The sequence below is a fragment of the Sphaerodactylus townsendi genome, linkage group LG15 (genome assembly GCF_021028975.2).
Source record: "Sphaerodactylus townsendi isolate TG3544 linkage group LG15, MPM_Stown_v2.3, whole genome shotgun sequence".
Taxonomy (NCBI): Eukaryota; Metazoa; Chordata; class Lepidosauria; order Squamata; family Sphaerodactylidae; genus Sphaerodactylus; species Sphaerodactylus townsendi.
Genome location: NC_059439.1, coordinates 35459330 through 35476498, shown reverse-complemented (window position 1 = coordinate 35476498; position 17169 = coordinate 35459330). Strand labels below are relative to the sequence as shown.

The following is a 17169-nucleotide window of genomic DNA, read 5'->3' as shown; positions in this document are numbered from 1 at the left end:
TATTGTTAAGTATCAGTTTCCCATCGATAGCATGGGTTTAGTCCTCTGTATAGTCCAAGGTGACCAGATTGTCACCTTTATAAACGGGGGCCTGGGCGCTGCCTTCTGGGGCGCTCCCGTTTCCCGCCCTGTTACAGGGCAGGAAAAGGGGAGCGCCCCAGAAGGCAGTGTGGCAGCCTTCCAAAAATCGGGACGGTTCAAAAAACCTGCGGGACGCGGGACAAATTGGTTTAAGGCGGGACTGTCCCACCAAAAGCAGGACGTCTGGTCACCTCGGTATAGTCGCCAAAGGGAGGGAATTTTAGTTAGCCCTGTCCCTTTAAGAAGTTTCCCAAGAGGCAGTCTTTCTGTTATCTCCCAGAAATGCCCCTGTTGAACTCAGTTCAGTTCAGTACAGGTGCCCAAGGAGTCAGGAGGCAGCAGCATTCTGCCACGTCAAAGGTGTTCAGAGAGCACAAGTCAAAGGTGTACAGAGACCGCAAAGTTGAGGTTTACAGAGAATAGCAGTCAGATAAAGTTTCACTTGGGGAACAGAACAATGCCAAAATACGCACAGCCTGTTAAAATAATGCTGAAAAATGCCATATAAACAGGCAGTGGTGGGATCCAAAAATTTTAGTAACAGGTTCCCTCACCAGCCCCCCCCCCCCCGCAGCAAAGGGGGCAGAGGCGTACCTAGGCAAACCTGAGCCCTGAGCAAAACCTGAGTTGGATGCCCCCCCATGGGCAGTCACCCCACCACAACCCCCCAAATTTTTTTTTGCACCAGGTCATTTCTAAATCATCATCACATTATAGAAAATGCCCCAACTCACAAATCTGAACACAGCAATGGTGAAACACACAGGTTCTTTGATAGAGACTGGTGAGATAAAAGGTACGAAAGGCTGAGAATCCATGAATTGCAGTACCTGAAAGGGATTAACCCAGTTCAGGGAGTTACATTATTAGTCGCAATTGCTATATGGAACCTTCACGTTCAAAGGCAGGATGCCTCTCGGGGAGGCGAGGGCGTGGAGATGGAAAAGCGGACCCAATTAGTAACCCCCTCTCGGCACACACAAATAATTAGTAACCCACTCTCGGGAACTGGTGAGAACCTGCTGGATCCCACCTCTGTAAACTGGGATCCACAAAGAACTTGCGATTGCGGCCATTCCATCCCTCGGCCTTTTCTTCTGCCCCTCTTTCACCCCTCTCGCATTCTTAACTTCTCTGGTTCCTCCTCTTCTCATAGTGCTGTCATGGCTCCCCTACATACACAACCAGAAGCTGCTAAGGAGAGGCAGTGATGGCAAAGCGGGTGATGCCGTCCATAATAATGTGTAAGCACAAAGTTCCTTTGGGAGGATTACCAGGGGGAGAGCCAGGGGCTGGGAGCACTGGACTCTATCTGGTGCGGTGGCCTTGATTCCCTGCTCCTCCCTGCACACGAGCAGCAGACTCTAATCTGGTGAACTAGGTTTGTTTCCCCACTCTTCCACATGAAGCCAGCTGAGTGACCGTGGACCAGTCACAGATCTCAAAGGTCTCTCTCAGCCCCACCTACCTTGCAAGGTGCCTGTTGTGGGGGTGGGGAGGGAAGGCAATTGTAAGTCACTTTGGTCGAATCCCCACTACCGTCTTAGCCAGGTTTCAGAACACAAACTAACCAGATTTGAGGGATGACCTCCCCATTGCTTGCGTGGCAGATTCCGTTTCTGGCGCTCGTTCTCCCCATTAATCCGCTTTCCAGCAGGACCTGGTTGCAAGTGGCATAGAACACAGTTCGGAGCTGATCCGAGGGGAGGGATGAGGGTTGAAACCCTGACTCGTTTCCCGCACCGGAGTGTGACGCAGAATTTGGGCAACCAATCAGCACTGCGATGTGCGCTCAGCCTTTCCTTGGTTTCGTTTCCACTTTTGCAATCAGCCAGCAGAAGGGGACGCAAACGTTAAACAGTCAAATGTGTAACTTTGAATTATTAATGGTTTACACAAGTAACGATTAACTGTTTGCACAGTTAAACAGTTAAACGTTAAACTTTTACACGCTGGTTTTTTTTAATTACACCCCTACAATGTACGTTTCCGCAGTGGGAAAAGGTCCCGCCCCATCAAGGCATGCCAGCCAATCAGGGGAGACCGGCGAAGCGAGCTAGCCTGGTAGTGGGGATTGCTAAGAGTTCTGTTACCGAGTGTGTCTGCTGTGTGCTCACTGCGGTGGGGAGGGAGAAACTACGATGAAGAAGACACAGTTTCACAATGAACAGGTTTGGATCTGCGTGCAAATTTCAAGTGGGGATTCGACCTTTGAGACTCTGAAAGGTAGAGAAAAGCAGGGTGTAAACGCCATTTCTTCTTCCATTTGGGGTAAGTTTTTACATTTCTCCCCAAACCTAGAATGGTCCCCCAAGTTTGCAGAAAAATCTCATTTTTTTCTCCCTGGCCACAGTCCTCAAATTTAAGTGTTTGCAGATTGGCTCAGAATTAGATATATTGCTAGTGAACATGTGAATGACAACTTGCATCAGCAGGTATGCTTTACATAAAGAACCAAGGAAGTGTGGGAATCAACTTGCCACATCTTCCTGGATCTGCTTTATGTCGAATGCGCTAGAGTCCTAGTGGCTGCCACCTCCTTCTGATTGTCTTAGTGTTTAAAGATGTTATTCAAGCACCACTTTAGTCAAAAACAATATGCTCTGCACTGGAAAACACAGAAGTTTGCTAAAATAGCATTTATATGGCCCCGGATGTCTATTAGCAAGAAGCTCCGCTTTGTAAAGTTGTGGCCACCATTTTCTTTTCCAGGGCAGGAATGGGAAAGAAAATGGCGGGCGCAACTTTGCAAAAAGGTGAATTTTCCTAATAGTCATCCGGGGCAATATAAAAGCTATTTTATTAAACTTCTATATTTCCCAGTGCAGGGCATGATGTTTTTGACGAAAGCAGTGCTTGAATAACATCTTTAAACATTATTAAAAAATCTGTACTATTTGAACTGCAGCTGTGCATGCTGCAACTTCTGCCGCAGCATGCATGACTGCACTTAAAACTTTACCCTGAACAGAGTCCAGCCGCAGGAAAACCTCTCAATTTTCAGTTTTTTAGGGATTAATTAATTTTTGTATTCCAAATTCATCCAAATCACTGAGTCAGTGTATTACTTAAATCCAAAGAAGTAGAAAGTCTGTATCAAGTGAAATCTGAGTTTCAGAAACTATAATGATACACAGGCTTCCCATTCAAATGCATTTATGCATCAGCAAGAACAGTCTCTATCTGCTGGTGAGGCTCTTTCCTGATTGACAGTATAATCCTAAACAAAATGGCATCATTCTAAATCCATTGATTTCAATGGACTTAGAAAAGTGCAACTCTTCTCCGGATTGAGCTGCAAGCAATAAGAAGTCTTGTGAAATGCTCTCCTTGGCATTTCAACATTGGCCCTTTTCACTAAGTTGGGTCTCTGGTCACCTCCCTCTTTTGATCTTCATTAACTGTTTTCTTAACAACAATGTGTGACATCCTTAAGGAGTTTCAATTTAAACGCAGAGTGGTATTAATAAGAATCGTTAGAACACTCAGCATAAAGGGAAAAAACTTTGAGAAATGACAGGTGGGTTTGTGTTTGTGTTGCTTACACTTTGTGATTTTTCTTTCAAAAGTTATCAGGTATCTGCGTTTTTATCAATCAGTTGAAATGTGTTCTATTATGTGACAGTTGTTGTCTCCATGGGTGAATAGACTGTTTAAGTTTCCTATCCTATGACAAAAAACAAAAAGGTATGTTAATTTCTCTTTTGGTCAGTAATGCAAACACTGGCCCTTTCTGCACAGCGGCGGAAATGCAGCTCCATCGGCATAAATTATGTTGGTGGAGGCTTGGGGACTGCTTGCATGGCAGTATGCGAGCAGCCTCGCAGATCCACCGCACCAGAGAGGCAGCTCCACACGGAACCGCCTCCAGTCCATTGCCTCCACTGACCTGCCTATCCAGCGTCGCTCTGGAGGGCTGCAGGGACCTGCCCACACTGTCCTCCGACCTCCAGGGGTCAGAGGGCAGCATGGACAGGTCTCTGCAGCCCTCCAGAGCGACACTTGACAGGCAGGTCAGTGGAGGCGATGGGAAAAGCAGCGGCGTCCTGCTGGTGCGGTTTGCACCGCACCAGCGGGAAGATGCCACTTTTCAAAAACCTCGCTCAATGAGCGAGGTTTAAAGTGGTGGCTTCACACCACTCCAGAGCGCTTCCTGTGCGAACGCTTCCCCAGGGACAGAGTTTTTGCTGTCCCTGGGGTGCTGTATTCCGCCTGTGTGGAAAGGGCCAGAGTATTTAATCTTTGATCAGAATGAATGTTTCTGTGCCAAAAGTCTGTCTCTCTCTTTAACAGGTAAAAAGGTAGTCCCCCTGTGCAAGAACCCGGTCATTATTGACCCATGGGGTGATGTCACATTATGCCATTGACTAGGTAAACTATGGCTTTTTCTGCAAACCTTTTTCTGGGGTTTTGTTGGCACAGTACCAGAAAATAAAGTGTTTCAGATGAAAGTGGCTCTTTCTTTTTTTTTTGAAGCGATGGAGACTTGAAATTGGGGCAGCCTTGCTGATTCTCATATTTTGCCTACTTTGACGATACCTCACATAAATAAAAAAACATGTTTGCATAATCAGCAGGCAATACTGAGTTTATTAGTGCAGAGTAATGATGGAAATGGTGGGCATCCACGATGCTAGCTATAAGAAAACATTAATAGGACACTACAGCTAATGGCGGAAAGTATGGAGAAGAATAATAAAATGGCGAACGGCAAGCAATAGAGAAATGAAAGTGAGAGCTTCAAAGTCGTGGGAGAAATAAAATGTTTCCTGATCTCTGTGCAGCAAGCAGGAAACCTTTTGAAAGCATTTCAGGAAAAAAGACTGCTAGTTTAGCATTTTCAAATAAAACCATTTTGGGCTGAAATAGAAGGTTTTGAAACCATTGGGGGGCGGGGGCAGTGGTGCAGAACTCTCCCCCAAAATGCTTCTATTTCCATCCTCAAGATGTTTTATTTGTGTTGTGTGAAAACAGTCAATGTTTACAGGGTGTTTGTCACTGCCAACTGCAGGCATCTACAGTTTACCTCCAGCAAACTGGGCACTCATTCTACCAACCTTAGAAGGATGGAAGGCTGAGTCAACTTTGGCTGTTTCTGCACAAGAGACTTACAACATTTTCAGGATGATGATAAAACATTTCCTTTTAAGGAGTTCCGCACAGGTTTTTTCCTGTTTGGTTATGAAAACGTTTCCAAGCAGCTTTTTCTCCGTGGTTTCCTAAAACACTTTTACACTGATGTATTCAGATGAAACGTTTCCAAGTTGACTTCACAGTGAAGTCACATTTAAAGCGTTTTATCTTTCCTGTTACCATTTTCCATGCCTCTGTGCCTTCACCCAGCTTCCCTCTCAGTGTTATTTTCCACATCCCTAACCTCACTCCTTCCCCCCTCGCATCTTTATTTTTGTCATTTTGTGTGGGGGTTTTTGTTGTTTCGCTGAATCAACAAAGCATCGATTAAACAGAGCATCAAAGCAATGAATCAATGAAGCACGGACTGTTTCAACAAATAAGCAAAATCTAAAAAAAACCTCACAGCAGTCATGAAATATTTGGAGGAGGTAAGTGCAGAAAACATTCTGGAAATGTCCTAGGTGACTCGTGCGGAAAAGACGTGAGCTGGCTACCTATAACTGACTTCTGCTGGAATCGAACTCAGATCATGTGCAGAGTGTTGACCGCAATACTGCAGCTTAGCACTCTGTGCCTTGGAGCTCTCTTGTAAAAAAAAGCTAATTTCTTCTTAGAAACCCATCCCAGTTAGCAGCAGCTGTATTTGGTACTATCTTGTACTGTTCCATTGGAAATTCGTGGGTGAATTTTATTTCTCAGACAGGCACCAAAAGTCCCAATTGATCAACATGCCCTGATTTTTTTTAATCCAACTGTTTCAACTGCTTCAAGTGGAACTTCAGTTTGTATGGATGATTCTCTTGCACCCAAAAAGTGAACTAGAGAAAGATAGGTTAGCAGACAGTGCATTATTTTGTGTTTCTTGCAATACAATTATATGTAAATAAATGGTGTTGCCATTTACAGATCAGAAGAGTCTGAATCAATGGGGGAACATAAATACACACACAGACACAATGTCAGTTAACTATTCATTATCCCCATTATTATCATCTCAAATCTGCAAAAAGCTTAAAAGCACAACAAGCAAGGGCTCATTCCGCACACGCAAAATAATGCACTTTCAAGCTGCTTTCACAACTGTTTTTGCCATTCCGCACAGCTTCAAAGAGCCCTGAAAGCAGCTTGAAAGTGCATTATTCTGCGTGTGCAGAATGAGCCAAAGGCAAAACTGAAGGAGAAGCACCTGCTGATGTGGTGCTTTTAAAAGCAGGTGGAAAACAAACATCAGGGAAAAGTAAGACAGACATTGTTGGGCATACAAACGACATATTTTCTTCCTCTTGAAATATGGCAGGGAATCAAACATATCCAATAAGTGATTCATCCGCACCAGAGAAGAACTCCCTCAAAACATTGTGATCACAATCCAACTGATGAGCTGGAGGATTTCCTCCCACGCCTACACGTAGGTGCCAAGCTGCCAAGAGAAAGCTCACACAAATCAGGTAACATTTATACCTGTATGTCTCTATGAGACAATCACGTCAGTGTCTCTCATGAACGTATGACACGGCCTTATTCTAAAAGAGACTATTGGCTTATCGTTATCAGTCTTTTCTGCTTAAACTGGCAATGGTTTCCAGGGACTCCGGTGAAGCCCTTTTCATAACATCTCCTATCTGATCCTTTTAAATGGAGATGACAGGACAGGAGTTCTATTGAACCAAGTCTCTGGTTTCCCTTTCCCACTGTCCTGGCTCATCCAAAAATTTCCTGAGAAGTAGTAGTAGTAGTAGTACCCCCATGGGCCCTAATACCATCAGGACCCATTATTTCGCATTAGGAGGGTTTCGTAAGGGCATGGGCGATGTTTTAAGATATAACTGTTGTTTTAATTATATGTATGTTTTTAGCTGATGTTTTATCTGTACACCACCCTGAGCCCTTCGGGGATAGGGCAGTATACTAAATTTAATAAATAGTAGTAGTAGTAGTAATAGTAGTAGTAGAAGAAGAAGAGGAGGAGGAGGAGGAGGAGGAGGAGGAGGAAGAGGAGGAGGAGGAGGAGGAGGAGGAGGAGTTTGGATTTATATACCCCTTTCTCTCCTGTAGGAGACTCAAAGGGGCTGACAATCTCCTTGCCCTTCCCCCCTCACAACAAACATCCTGTGAGGTAGGTGGGGCTGAGAGAGCTCAGAAGAACTGTGACAAGCCCAAGGTCACCCAGCTGGCGTGTGTGGGAGTGCACAGGCTAATCTGAATTCCCCAGAAAAGCCTCCACAGCTCAAGCGGCAGAGCTGGGAATCAAACCCGGTTCCTCCAGATTAGAATGCACCTGCTCTTAACCACTACGCCAGTGTATAGATTGATGAGAATGCTCAGGATCTTGTTAGAGATCCTGATATACTGTAGTCTTATAACTACATTTCCCCGGTTTCTCTGAGAGCAGGAAGAGTTATTGAACAACTTGAGCAGTGCAGTACAAGACAGTCACACGCACTGACTGAAATGTTGATAATCAGTGAAAACCCCTCGTGAAAATATTGCAACCTTTTGCACTAATACAAGACAAGAGTCAGACAACTTCCTTCCGCATGCAAAGGAGATGCGTAAAGGACACTTTATTATTCTTCAGGATCTGGCAAGAGGGATGTCCCCCAGCATGACATCGGATTTATCTTGCCAGCCTCTAATAGCACTTTCTCGTGACTGAGTGCCGGCACATTCATCTGCAGTCTGAAGGAGCTGGCAGTACGTTTTCCCTTTTTCCCTGGAAAGCATCCAGCCCTCCTCATCACAAATGAAAGGACAATTCCTCGGCTGGAAACCTGCCACATAAGAATGGAGCACTGGTTTGATTGTACCAGCTATAATAATAATTAAAAAAGGACCAGCACCTCATTCCAAAGACGTTCAGATCTCTCCAAAATCACTGCTGGCACAGGGCTCCTCTGCAGCTCTGCTACTCTCTAGCTTAAATGAGCACCATGGTTCCTTGTGAGAGAGTAGTGATTGGCTACATCCAGAAGGCCTACAGGTAGGTTGGGGGCTGTGAGCAGTGCCTTGACTGTTCATGCTTCTCCTTGGGTTTCTCATGGGAGTCTCTTCATATGCTTACTGCCATGGAAATTTACCATCATCTAAAGATCAGACTGTACGACCAGGAATCCCAATCTCTCCTGAGTGCTGCACAAAGCTCCTGTTCCCCTCTATATTTTGGGATCACACCCCCGAAATCTAGCCCTGCTGTATATTTAGAACAGCTTGTTAAGCTTCTACTCTAGAGCTGTGGCTATGCTAAACTCCGCGGCTTCGTGTTGATGTGTTTGGGGCTGTGTAGGGATGGGTGGAGGAAGGGGAAAGTGAGGATGGGGTATGAGTAAGAAATTGTATGAGTATGATGTATGAGTCTGAAATTGTGTGCATCGAGGAATGCGGCTGTAAATTTCGTTGTGCGTGCACAATGACAATAAAAATGCTTATGCTTATGCTTATGCTTATAAGTGCAGATGGGTCATGACAAGAGCAAGGTGCAACTCATTCCCCTCTGTCTATCTTCAAGGTCATTTCCGTAACATCCCACAAAGTGAGCGTTGTTGCCGGTACTGTCCCAACGCTATGGACTCAATCTCTCATATCCTGCTTTACTGTTCGAGGTATAATGATATTAGAACCGATCTGGGAGCTTTACTACCTGTAGAATTTATGTTTCTCTCAGACAAACTAAAAATGTCTAAGCTGTTGAACAGCCCTCATGTAGAAATTTCTGAAGCAGTTGCTATATTTTTAATCCATGTTCTACAAGATATATAACAATGATCCTGTTTTTGTACTTGGAATGTATGGTACTTCTGGTTTATGCCTAATAAAGGTTTTTGGATTGGACTGGACTGTTCATGCATGCATCTGTGATGCAGAAGAGCTCAGCACATTGGAAGAATAGAAAAGCAGAAAAACTCCACGTTTTTAAGATGGCTGAGTAGAAGCAGGCTCGGAGAGTGGAGAGTCTTACAAATGCACACTGATGTCCTTGGTGGGAGGTGGGGCTAATGTTGTTTTGGACTAAGTCTGTGTGTATTGTGTATTGTGAAACCTGCACAGCGGTGGGCTCCAAAATTTTTAGTAACAGGTTCCCTCGCCAGCCCCACCCCTCAGCAAAGGGGGCAGAGGCGTACCTAGGCAAACCTGAGCCCTGGGCAAAATCTGAGTTGGATGCCCCGCCATGGGCAGCCACCCCACCACGACCCCCCCCAAATTTTTTGCACCAGGTCATTTCTAAATCATCATCACATTATAGAAAATGCCCCAACTCACAAATCTGAACACAGCAATGGTGAAACACACAGGTTCTTTGATCGAGACTGGTGAGATAAAAGGTACGAAAGGCTGAGAATCCATGAATTGCAGTACCTGAAAGGGATTAACCCAGTTCAGGGAGTTACATTATTAGTTGCAATTGCTATATGGAGCCTTCACGTTCAAAGGCAGGATGCCTCTCGGGGAGGCGAGGGCGTGGAGATGGAAAAGCGGACCCAATTAGTAACCCCGTCTCGGCACACACAAATAATTAGTAACCCACTCTCGGGAACTGGTGAGAACCTGCTGGATCCCACCTCTGAACCATGTCCCCCACTAAAGATATATGGCAGGGCTTCCCCGTACCAAAAATCTTATGTCAGAAGCTGGGCCAACTCACCCATCCTTGAAGGATTTGACACCAAGGTCGCCGGTCTGGGGGATGACCTGGAACAGAGAAATGGTGAGGTGTCTATCATTAGTGGTCCAGTCTGGCGAAAATTCCCTGCCATTTATACCTTTGGTAACATGGCTCAACGACGATGAATCATCACTTCATTTTCCCATGATCCAGGGCAAGGATATACTCTCCTCTGGCACCAGTTTCCCACCCCTGAGAAACTGAAGAGTGAAACAATGGATTCCACAGAGTGATGTTCTGAGGAATTTCTCCTGTTCTCTCTGATAAAAGACCACAAACATTTGAGGAGGCAGGTGGTCCTCCAGAAGTGAATCACATCCTTCTCAGACTCCCAAGTTCCACTGGCACCACCCCAAACATCTTTTGTCACTTGCTGAGGCACTGTAGGAACCCTACATGGAAATGTTTTGCAAAATGCCACATTCCTAGTTGTGAGATAATGTCTGGCATCAGTACTTGCCATATGTGTTGATACTTGCCAGTGTTAAGGAGCACTGTGTGGCGTAAATGCCTTTGTTAAATTTTTCCATCAGGATGTCACCCCGCCACAAATCTCCAGAGACGCCTTCTACTACAAGTCATTGCTAAATTCTTAAATGAGGCTGAAGACAGACTTCTAAAATACAGATACTGAAGACAGCCATATTCCACAAGGAGGACCATAGACACAGATGGCAAGATACTCTCTATCCTCTCAGACAGTTTGTAATCAGAACTATACAAGTGTGGGATCGGGGGACAACTCATGTTCCCCTTCTCCGTGCTATTTCCTCTTGGCAGTCCCAATTTTTCACATTCCCCTGCTGCCCTCTCTCCTTGCCACCCCCTCAACCAACCTAACCCCCCCTTGCATCTTCAGCTGTATTTATAATATACTTCCTTCATTTATACCCTGCCTTTTCCCACAATGGGGATTCAAAACAGTTTACATCATTGAGTGTTTCCCCACTTACCTGCTGCTGCGCGCTACTCTCCCCAAGTAGCGCAGGGTCCCCCGACACTCCCCATTACAGGGGCGGCGACAACGCAGCCGCCCCAACGCTGCCGCTGTCGCGCCCCCTCAGCGCGTGACATTCCTGCAGCCTTTTGAAACGGTGCCTGTTGATGACCCCGCCCCGGGCACGCGTCAGAAATGACGCGCACTGGGAATAGCGCACAGCAACCACTCACCCAGGTAAGTGGGGAAACGACCATTCTCCTCTACTGTATCTTCATAACAATCCTGTAAGGTAAGTTAGGCTGAGAATGTGTAGCTTGCTCAAGGACACCCAGGGAGCTTCCATGACAGAGCGGTGATTTGAATTTGGGTCTCCCAGATCAGAGTCTTAAACTCTAGCCACTACACGATACTTGTTTTTGTGGCATGGCTGTCGTGGAATAGCAGCAGGTGTTCTGTTCTAGTATCACCCAGTGGCTCCGGTGAGTCCTCCCTCACAGGCCAAACCAGCTCTGGAAATGAGTCCTCCCTCAAAGGGCAAACCAGCTCTGCCCCTCCTCCACCTTCTACTAACAGAAACCCTGGATTGAAGGCTGGCAAACTGTTATGGTTGCCTAGCAATGGCCCTGAAAGCATTTGCTTCTTAGAATCGCTGGACTTCCACCTATTATTTTGAAGGTTTTAACCTACTAATGTATTTACTTTTTTAGGTTTTGGATTTTTCTGAAAACTTGGGACATTTTTCAGGTTCATAGAAAGATCTTCCTCGTCTGTTCGTGGCTTCAGTCTCTAGATTTATGTATCCACAGATTTGGCCATATTGAGAATGATCTGAATTCTCTGGCAGAAGGCACCAAAGGTCTTGCTCTCAGAGGGTGTAATCTAAATGTTCTGAATGCAGTGAATGAAGAAAAATTACATAAAATCATCAAGGATTCATGAGGTGGATTTCTGAGGCCGTAAGCTATCATCCCAATGTTTTGAATGGTAATTCCTCTAAACAAAAAATAAATGACATGCAAAAATGGAAATCTACTTAGTGCACCATTTAGATTAGTGTTGAGACTCAGAACCAGAGGTGGGATCCAGCAGGTTCTCACCAGTTCCCGAGAGTGGGTTACTAATTATTTGTGTGTGCCGAGAGGGGGTTACTAATTGGGTTTGCTTTTCCGTTAGAAATTCCATTAGGTCCAAAAATCATAAAGTCCTGTTGTTTCCTATGTGGCTGGTTAGCGAAGGTAGAAAACGGGATAATTCTCCCTGTTGGGCTGTTTTAAAAACATGTTTTAGAAATATGGTAAAGTTCCTTGTTTAAGGAAAGTAGCCTTCTTTTGAATTCTAGAAACAAAATTAAGTATTTGAAAGTATTAAGTATTTGACAGGCAGTCGATTAGAGGACAAGTAGTTGTTTCTGTTGGTAGTAGACGGTAGGACTTGCTATAATGAGTTTAAATTATGTACAGAAAGATACCAGCTGGAAATTAGGAACTTTTTTTTACAGTAAGAGTTTTTTATAGTAACAGAGAAATTATGAATGCCCTGCCCCCGGAATGCCCGGCCACGCTCCTGTCGTGCCCCGCCCAGCCCCATTGGTGCTACGCCACTGTTTGAATCCCACCACCATGGGAACCTGTTACTAAAATTTTTGGATCCCACCACTGCTCAGCACTGACTTCAAGGAGTGAATCAGAATCATAAAGAGAGGTGGCAAATTTGCCAGGGAGCAAATTTCATTTGGCCGTAGGAGCCAGTCTAAAAATGTAGGAACCAGACCCACCTCCCACACCTTTATATTGTAATGATTCTCTTAATTATAATAGATCTATGACAAAATGGTTACAGCATGTAAATAAATATTGAGGTAACTCTGGCTACTAACTTCTCCTCAGCTTCTCGTAATTCCATTATTGTTTTTTAAAGCTCGATTTAATTGAATATTGAAGCCAGTATAGAAATCAACCGGTGTAAGAAATAAATTCTGACTGCTGTAAAGTTAAATTTACATAACAGGCCATGACAAAAACCTCGTGAACATACAACAAAACATACTGATGTGAAATGATAATTAAGTTATGGGTTGGATCCAGCCAGCTTTCCACTGCAGGTAGCCTCTCATAACAGACTGATGAATTTATAAATTTGACAAACTTCAGATGTCTGTCTTTACTTTCAGCATTGCCAAACGAACAGAAATTGTAGGTTCAGCACAAACACAGGGATTGGAATGCAAAGTTCTTGAGCGTGTAGTCATACTGGACTCCCATCTGGGGGTTGGGAGAGAGCTCTTTTTGCTCCCGTTGCTGGCTGGAGCTCCATGTGGACAGTTATGGGTGCCATTTATTCACTTTTAAAGGGCAAATCCCCCCCCCAAAAAAGCACTCCCATTCCCTACCTGTAATCAAATGAATTGTGGGAGAAAATGGGTGGAAGGATGTCATTGATGTCACTTCTGCCTAAAATCCAGAAGTGACATCATCAACGCTCTAGGATTTTACGGATCTTTATGGTTTTCCCATAGAAACTAGTGAAAGATGTCACTTCTGGGTTTTATCCAGAAGTGATCTTGGTGCATTAGCGACATCGTCTCCCCGCTGCTCTGCCTCAAAGTGTCCCAGGCGCTCCAGGCATGGAGAGTAGTTTCACTAAAGAAAATCGAAACATTTTTTTCCTGAGAAAAGCAGTGATGTCATATGTTGCTCATACTTCTGTTTTCCCTGGAGACTGACATTACAAATGGTAATGTCAGAATTGTCTGTCTATATTTCTGTCGCTATTTTTCCCCTCAAGGTATTTTATCCGTGGGACCATCCGACATGTTTACTACGAGTGGTGGAATAGCCTTTGAAAATTTTCCTTGTGATATGGGGCTTTGTTTCTGTTATTACTGATACTGTTTTAACATTGAATACTTCATACGCAATTTCTACAAAACCCTGCACATTCAGAACACATAGCAAATTCTGCTGTTTACTCCCAGGCCTCGGGGCATGGCATAATTATGAGTAATAGCTGCTCACTAAAAGGGCATGCCGATTATTATCCACATAAACATCAGCTCAGGAAGGTTAAACAACATCTCAGCTCCTTCATTTTGAAAACGATTACCGAGAAAGAAAGAAAGAAAGAAAGAAAGAAAGAAAGAAAGAAAGAAAGAAAGAAAGAAAGAAAGAAAGAAAGAAAGAAAGAAAGAAAGAAAGAAAAAGAAAGAAAGAAAGAAAGAAAGAAAGAAAGAAAGAAAGAAAGAAAGAAAGAAATCATTTTTATATAAGGGGGTTGTGCCTTTGTGTCACTTCTCCTTTTCTTCACAATTGAAATAAGCCTGGATACCTAATTTGAAACCTAAACAAAGTACAATTTTCATTTTTCATTCTCTCTCCCATTTTTCTTTCTTTCCACAGCCACCGCTCTCTGTGGGGCAGGCCAGGGTTAAGAAAGTCAATATATATATGGACTATGGGATATGGCTATGGAATATGGAATATATATATATTCCATATTCCATAGCCCTTACTGGCATCACACTATATATTTATAACATATGAAGGCTGAAGGTCTATCCAAGGGATTTTTTTGGTTTTTAAAGGTCTATCCAAGGTTTTTTTCAGACCAGGTGCTCAGGAGCAGCAGCAGCAGCAGAAGGCCATTGCTTTCACATCCTGCATGTGAGCTCCCAAAGGCACCTGGTGGGCCACTGCGAGTAGCAGAGTGCTGGACTAGATGGACTCTGTTCTGATCCAGCAGGCTAGTTCTTATGTTCTTATGTTCTTATGTTTTTTTAAGAAAGGAAAGGCTTGTGAACAAGTCTCCGCAGAAAGCTGGCACATTCATTGTAAAATCTGGCTTGTTAAAAGTCATTTGCATAACCCTACCTGAAGTTCTACCTCAGAGACCGGAGAGGTTATAGCTCAATGGTCGAGCACCTGCTTGGCATGCAGAAGGTCCCAGGTTCAAGCCCCCACATCTCCATTTCAAAGGATCATAAAAGACCTCAACTTAAGCCCTTGTGTAGCCACTGCCAGTTTGAGCAGACAATACTGAAGTCGCAAAAGTGTTGACCTAGAGTTACCAGCTGTGGGTTGGGAATTACCTGGAGATCATGGGGGTGAAACCCGGGCAGGGAAGAGTTTGGGGAGAGGAGAGTTGGAAGAGAAGGACTTTACGCTGTTTCCTGCCTTAACTTACAGAGGGGTTTTTACTAGATAGCCATTGACTAGATAGGGACCTGGGAATTGACACCTTTACTCTATCATGCTGGTTCTATCCCTTTGATGTTAGACTGATACTCTTAGGGACTTCCTTCCTTGAGACCTTCTTCTTGAGACCTCCCCATCTTACTTTCACCATGCCTAGAGGAAGGATGGGCGCTCCATGCATCCATCACCATCCAGCTAGATTAGGGTAGATTAGTGAACCTATCTACCTACCTTTCTACCCAGAATAGAGTTCACTAATAAATACGCTTTTTATTAGAATAGAAACTACAAACGACTCCGACTTTCTTTTGTGCAAGCTTGTACGCACATGGGATCCTCATACGCATGCACACGAGGTAAGGCTTCTGCGGTGCTATAAGCCTCCAGTGCATTTATTTATTTATTTATTTATTTATTTATTCATTCATTCATTCATTCATTCATTCATTCATTCATTCATTCATTCATTCATTCATTTATTTATTTATTTATTTATTTATTTATTTATTTATTTATTTAATTTGGTATACCGCCCAATCCCCGGAGGGCTCTGGGCGGTGTACAACATAAAACACATAAAAACATCAAGGCATCCATAAATTATAATAAAAACAGCAGTTACAATATATCTAGATGGCGTCCCTCCTAAACCTGATCCCTTTAGCAAGAGGGGGATTCTGCTCAATGTGAACAGGAATAAACTCCATTACCACTTTCAAGTATTTAGGACTCTGGTTTAACAACAACCTGTCATGGTCCACTCATCTAAAATATGCACTGGCCCGGGCTCAATCAAGTATTAGCGCCATTAAGAGGTTCTATTACTCCAGGGGTAACCAATATATTCCCCCAGCTCTGCAAGTCTTCCAAGCGAAGGTGAGAGCACAGCTACTCTATGGAGCTCCTATTTGGCTAATTCTGAATAACAGCATTATTAAATCATTCCACTCCAAATTCTTGCACAAATTATTTGGCGTGCCAAACTGCGTCCCGTACGCAGTCTTATGTTTAGAATCTGGCCAATATTCTATAGAGGCCACTATTTGGCTAATCATTATAAAATTCTGGTTAAATATTCACTACCGAAGCTCCAGAAACTCATTGACCCAACTTACCTTGAGTGAACTCCACCATTCAAAATGGTGCACAATAGTTACAGCAAAGATCGGGGAACTGGGTTATGACAGCGACTCCTTCAATATGCTAACCTTTACTGAAACTTTTGCCCTCATTAAAGAGAGGCTGTTAGCAATGGACTATCAACTGCAGAGCTTGGCAAATAAATCTTGTTCACCAACGAATATGTCAATTCCTTTCACGCAGGGATACCCAGCCTATTATATTACAGCGCTCACAAATCCCATACACAGGAGAGCCTATATGCTGGCTAGATTTAACATCATGCCATCTCTGCTACATAGAGGAAGACTTAAAGGTCTTCCAAGCGATAAGAGGTTCTGTACCTGTAGCCTAGGACAGCTGGATTCCATCCCACACATTCTCCTGAACTGCTTATTATACCAAGAACTCCGATCCAGTCTGTTATCCCAAGCCATAGACTCTATGATTGATTATACTGAATCAGATAAAGTAGTTACGCTTTTAAATTGTGAGAATTCATTGTTGCTTTATAGTGGCAAAGTTTTTGTCAGAAGTTTGTAAACTGAATGTATGACAAACGCGAAGTTTTTTACTATTCACTTTTTAACTGGAACTGTATTTTTATACTATCGTGTATATGCCAATAAAGGCTTATTGAATTGAACTCCATTACCAGGAGTTACTATTCCAACAAGGAGGAACCTCAGTGGGCTATAATGCCATAAAACCCACCCTCTGAAACAGCCCTTTTCTTCGGGGGAACTGTAGATTCAATGCTACGCAGATTCAACGTCTGAATTGGCAAGAATCAAGGCTTCATAGCTTCGAAGACACACATGTGCGTATTGTTGTTTTTTTGAAGAACCATTTTCACTTGAAATGCTTTATTTTTAAGGGCTATATGTGAACAAAACCCACGAAAGCAATTCGCTACAAAATGTTTGGCAAACATTTTAACACTTTCTGCAGAAATGGTCATAGTTTGGTAAGGGTGCTGAGAATTGGGGTGCTGTGTGGTTTCCGGGCTGTATGGCCGTGTTCTAGCAGCATTCTCTCCTGAC

General features: G+C 43.8%; 1 protein-coding gene across 1 annotated transcript in view; it reads left to right on the top strand.

The window, feature by feature from the left end:
• Nucleotides 1-11537, top strand: part of DAD1 (defender against cell death 1) — a 13230-nt gene extending 1693 nt beyond the window's left edge. The window contains exon 3 of the mRNA XM_048517106.1: nt 11525-11537. The gene's annotated coding sequence lies outside the window, so the exon portion shown is untranslated. The remainder of the gene's footprint in view (nt 1-11524) is intronic.
• The last annotated feature ends 5632 nt before the right edge of the window (nt 11538-17169 follow it).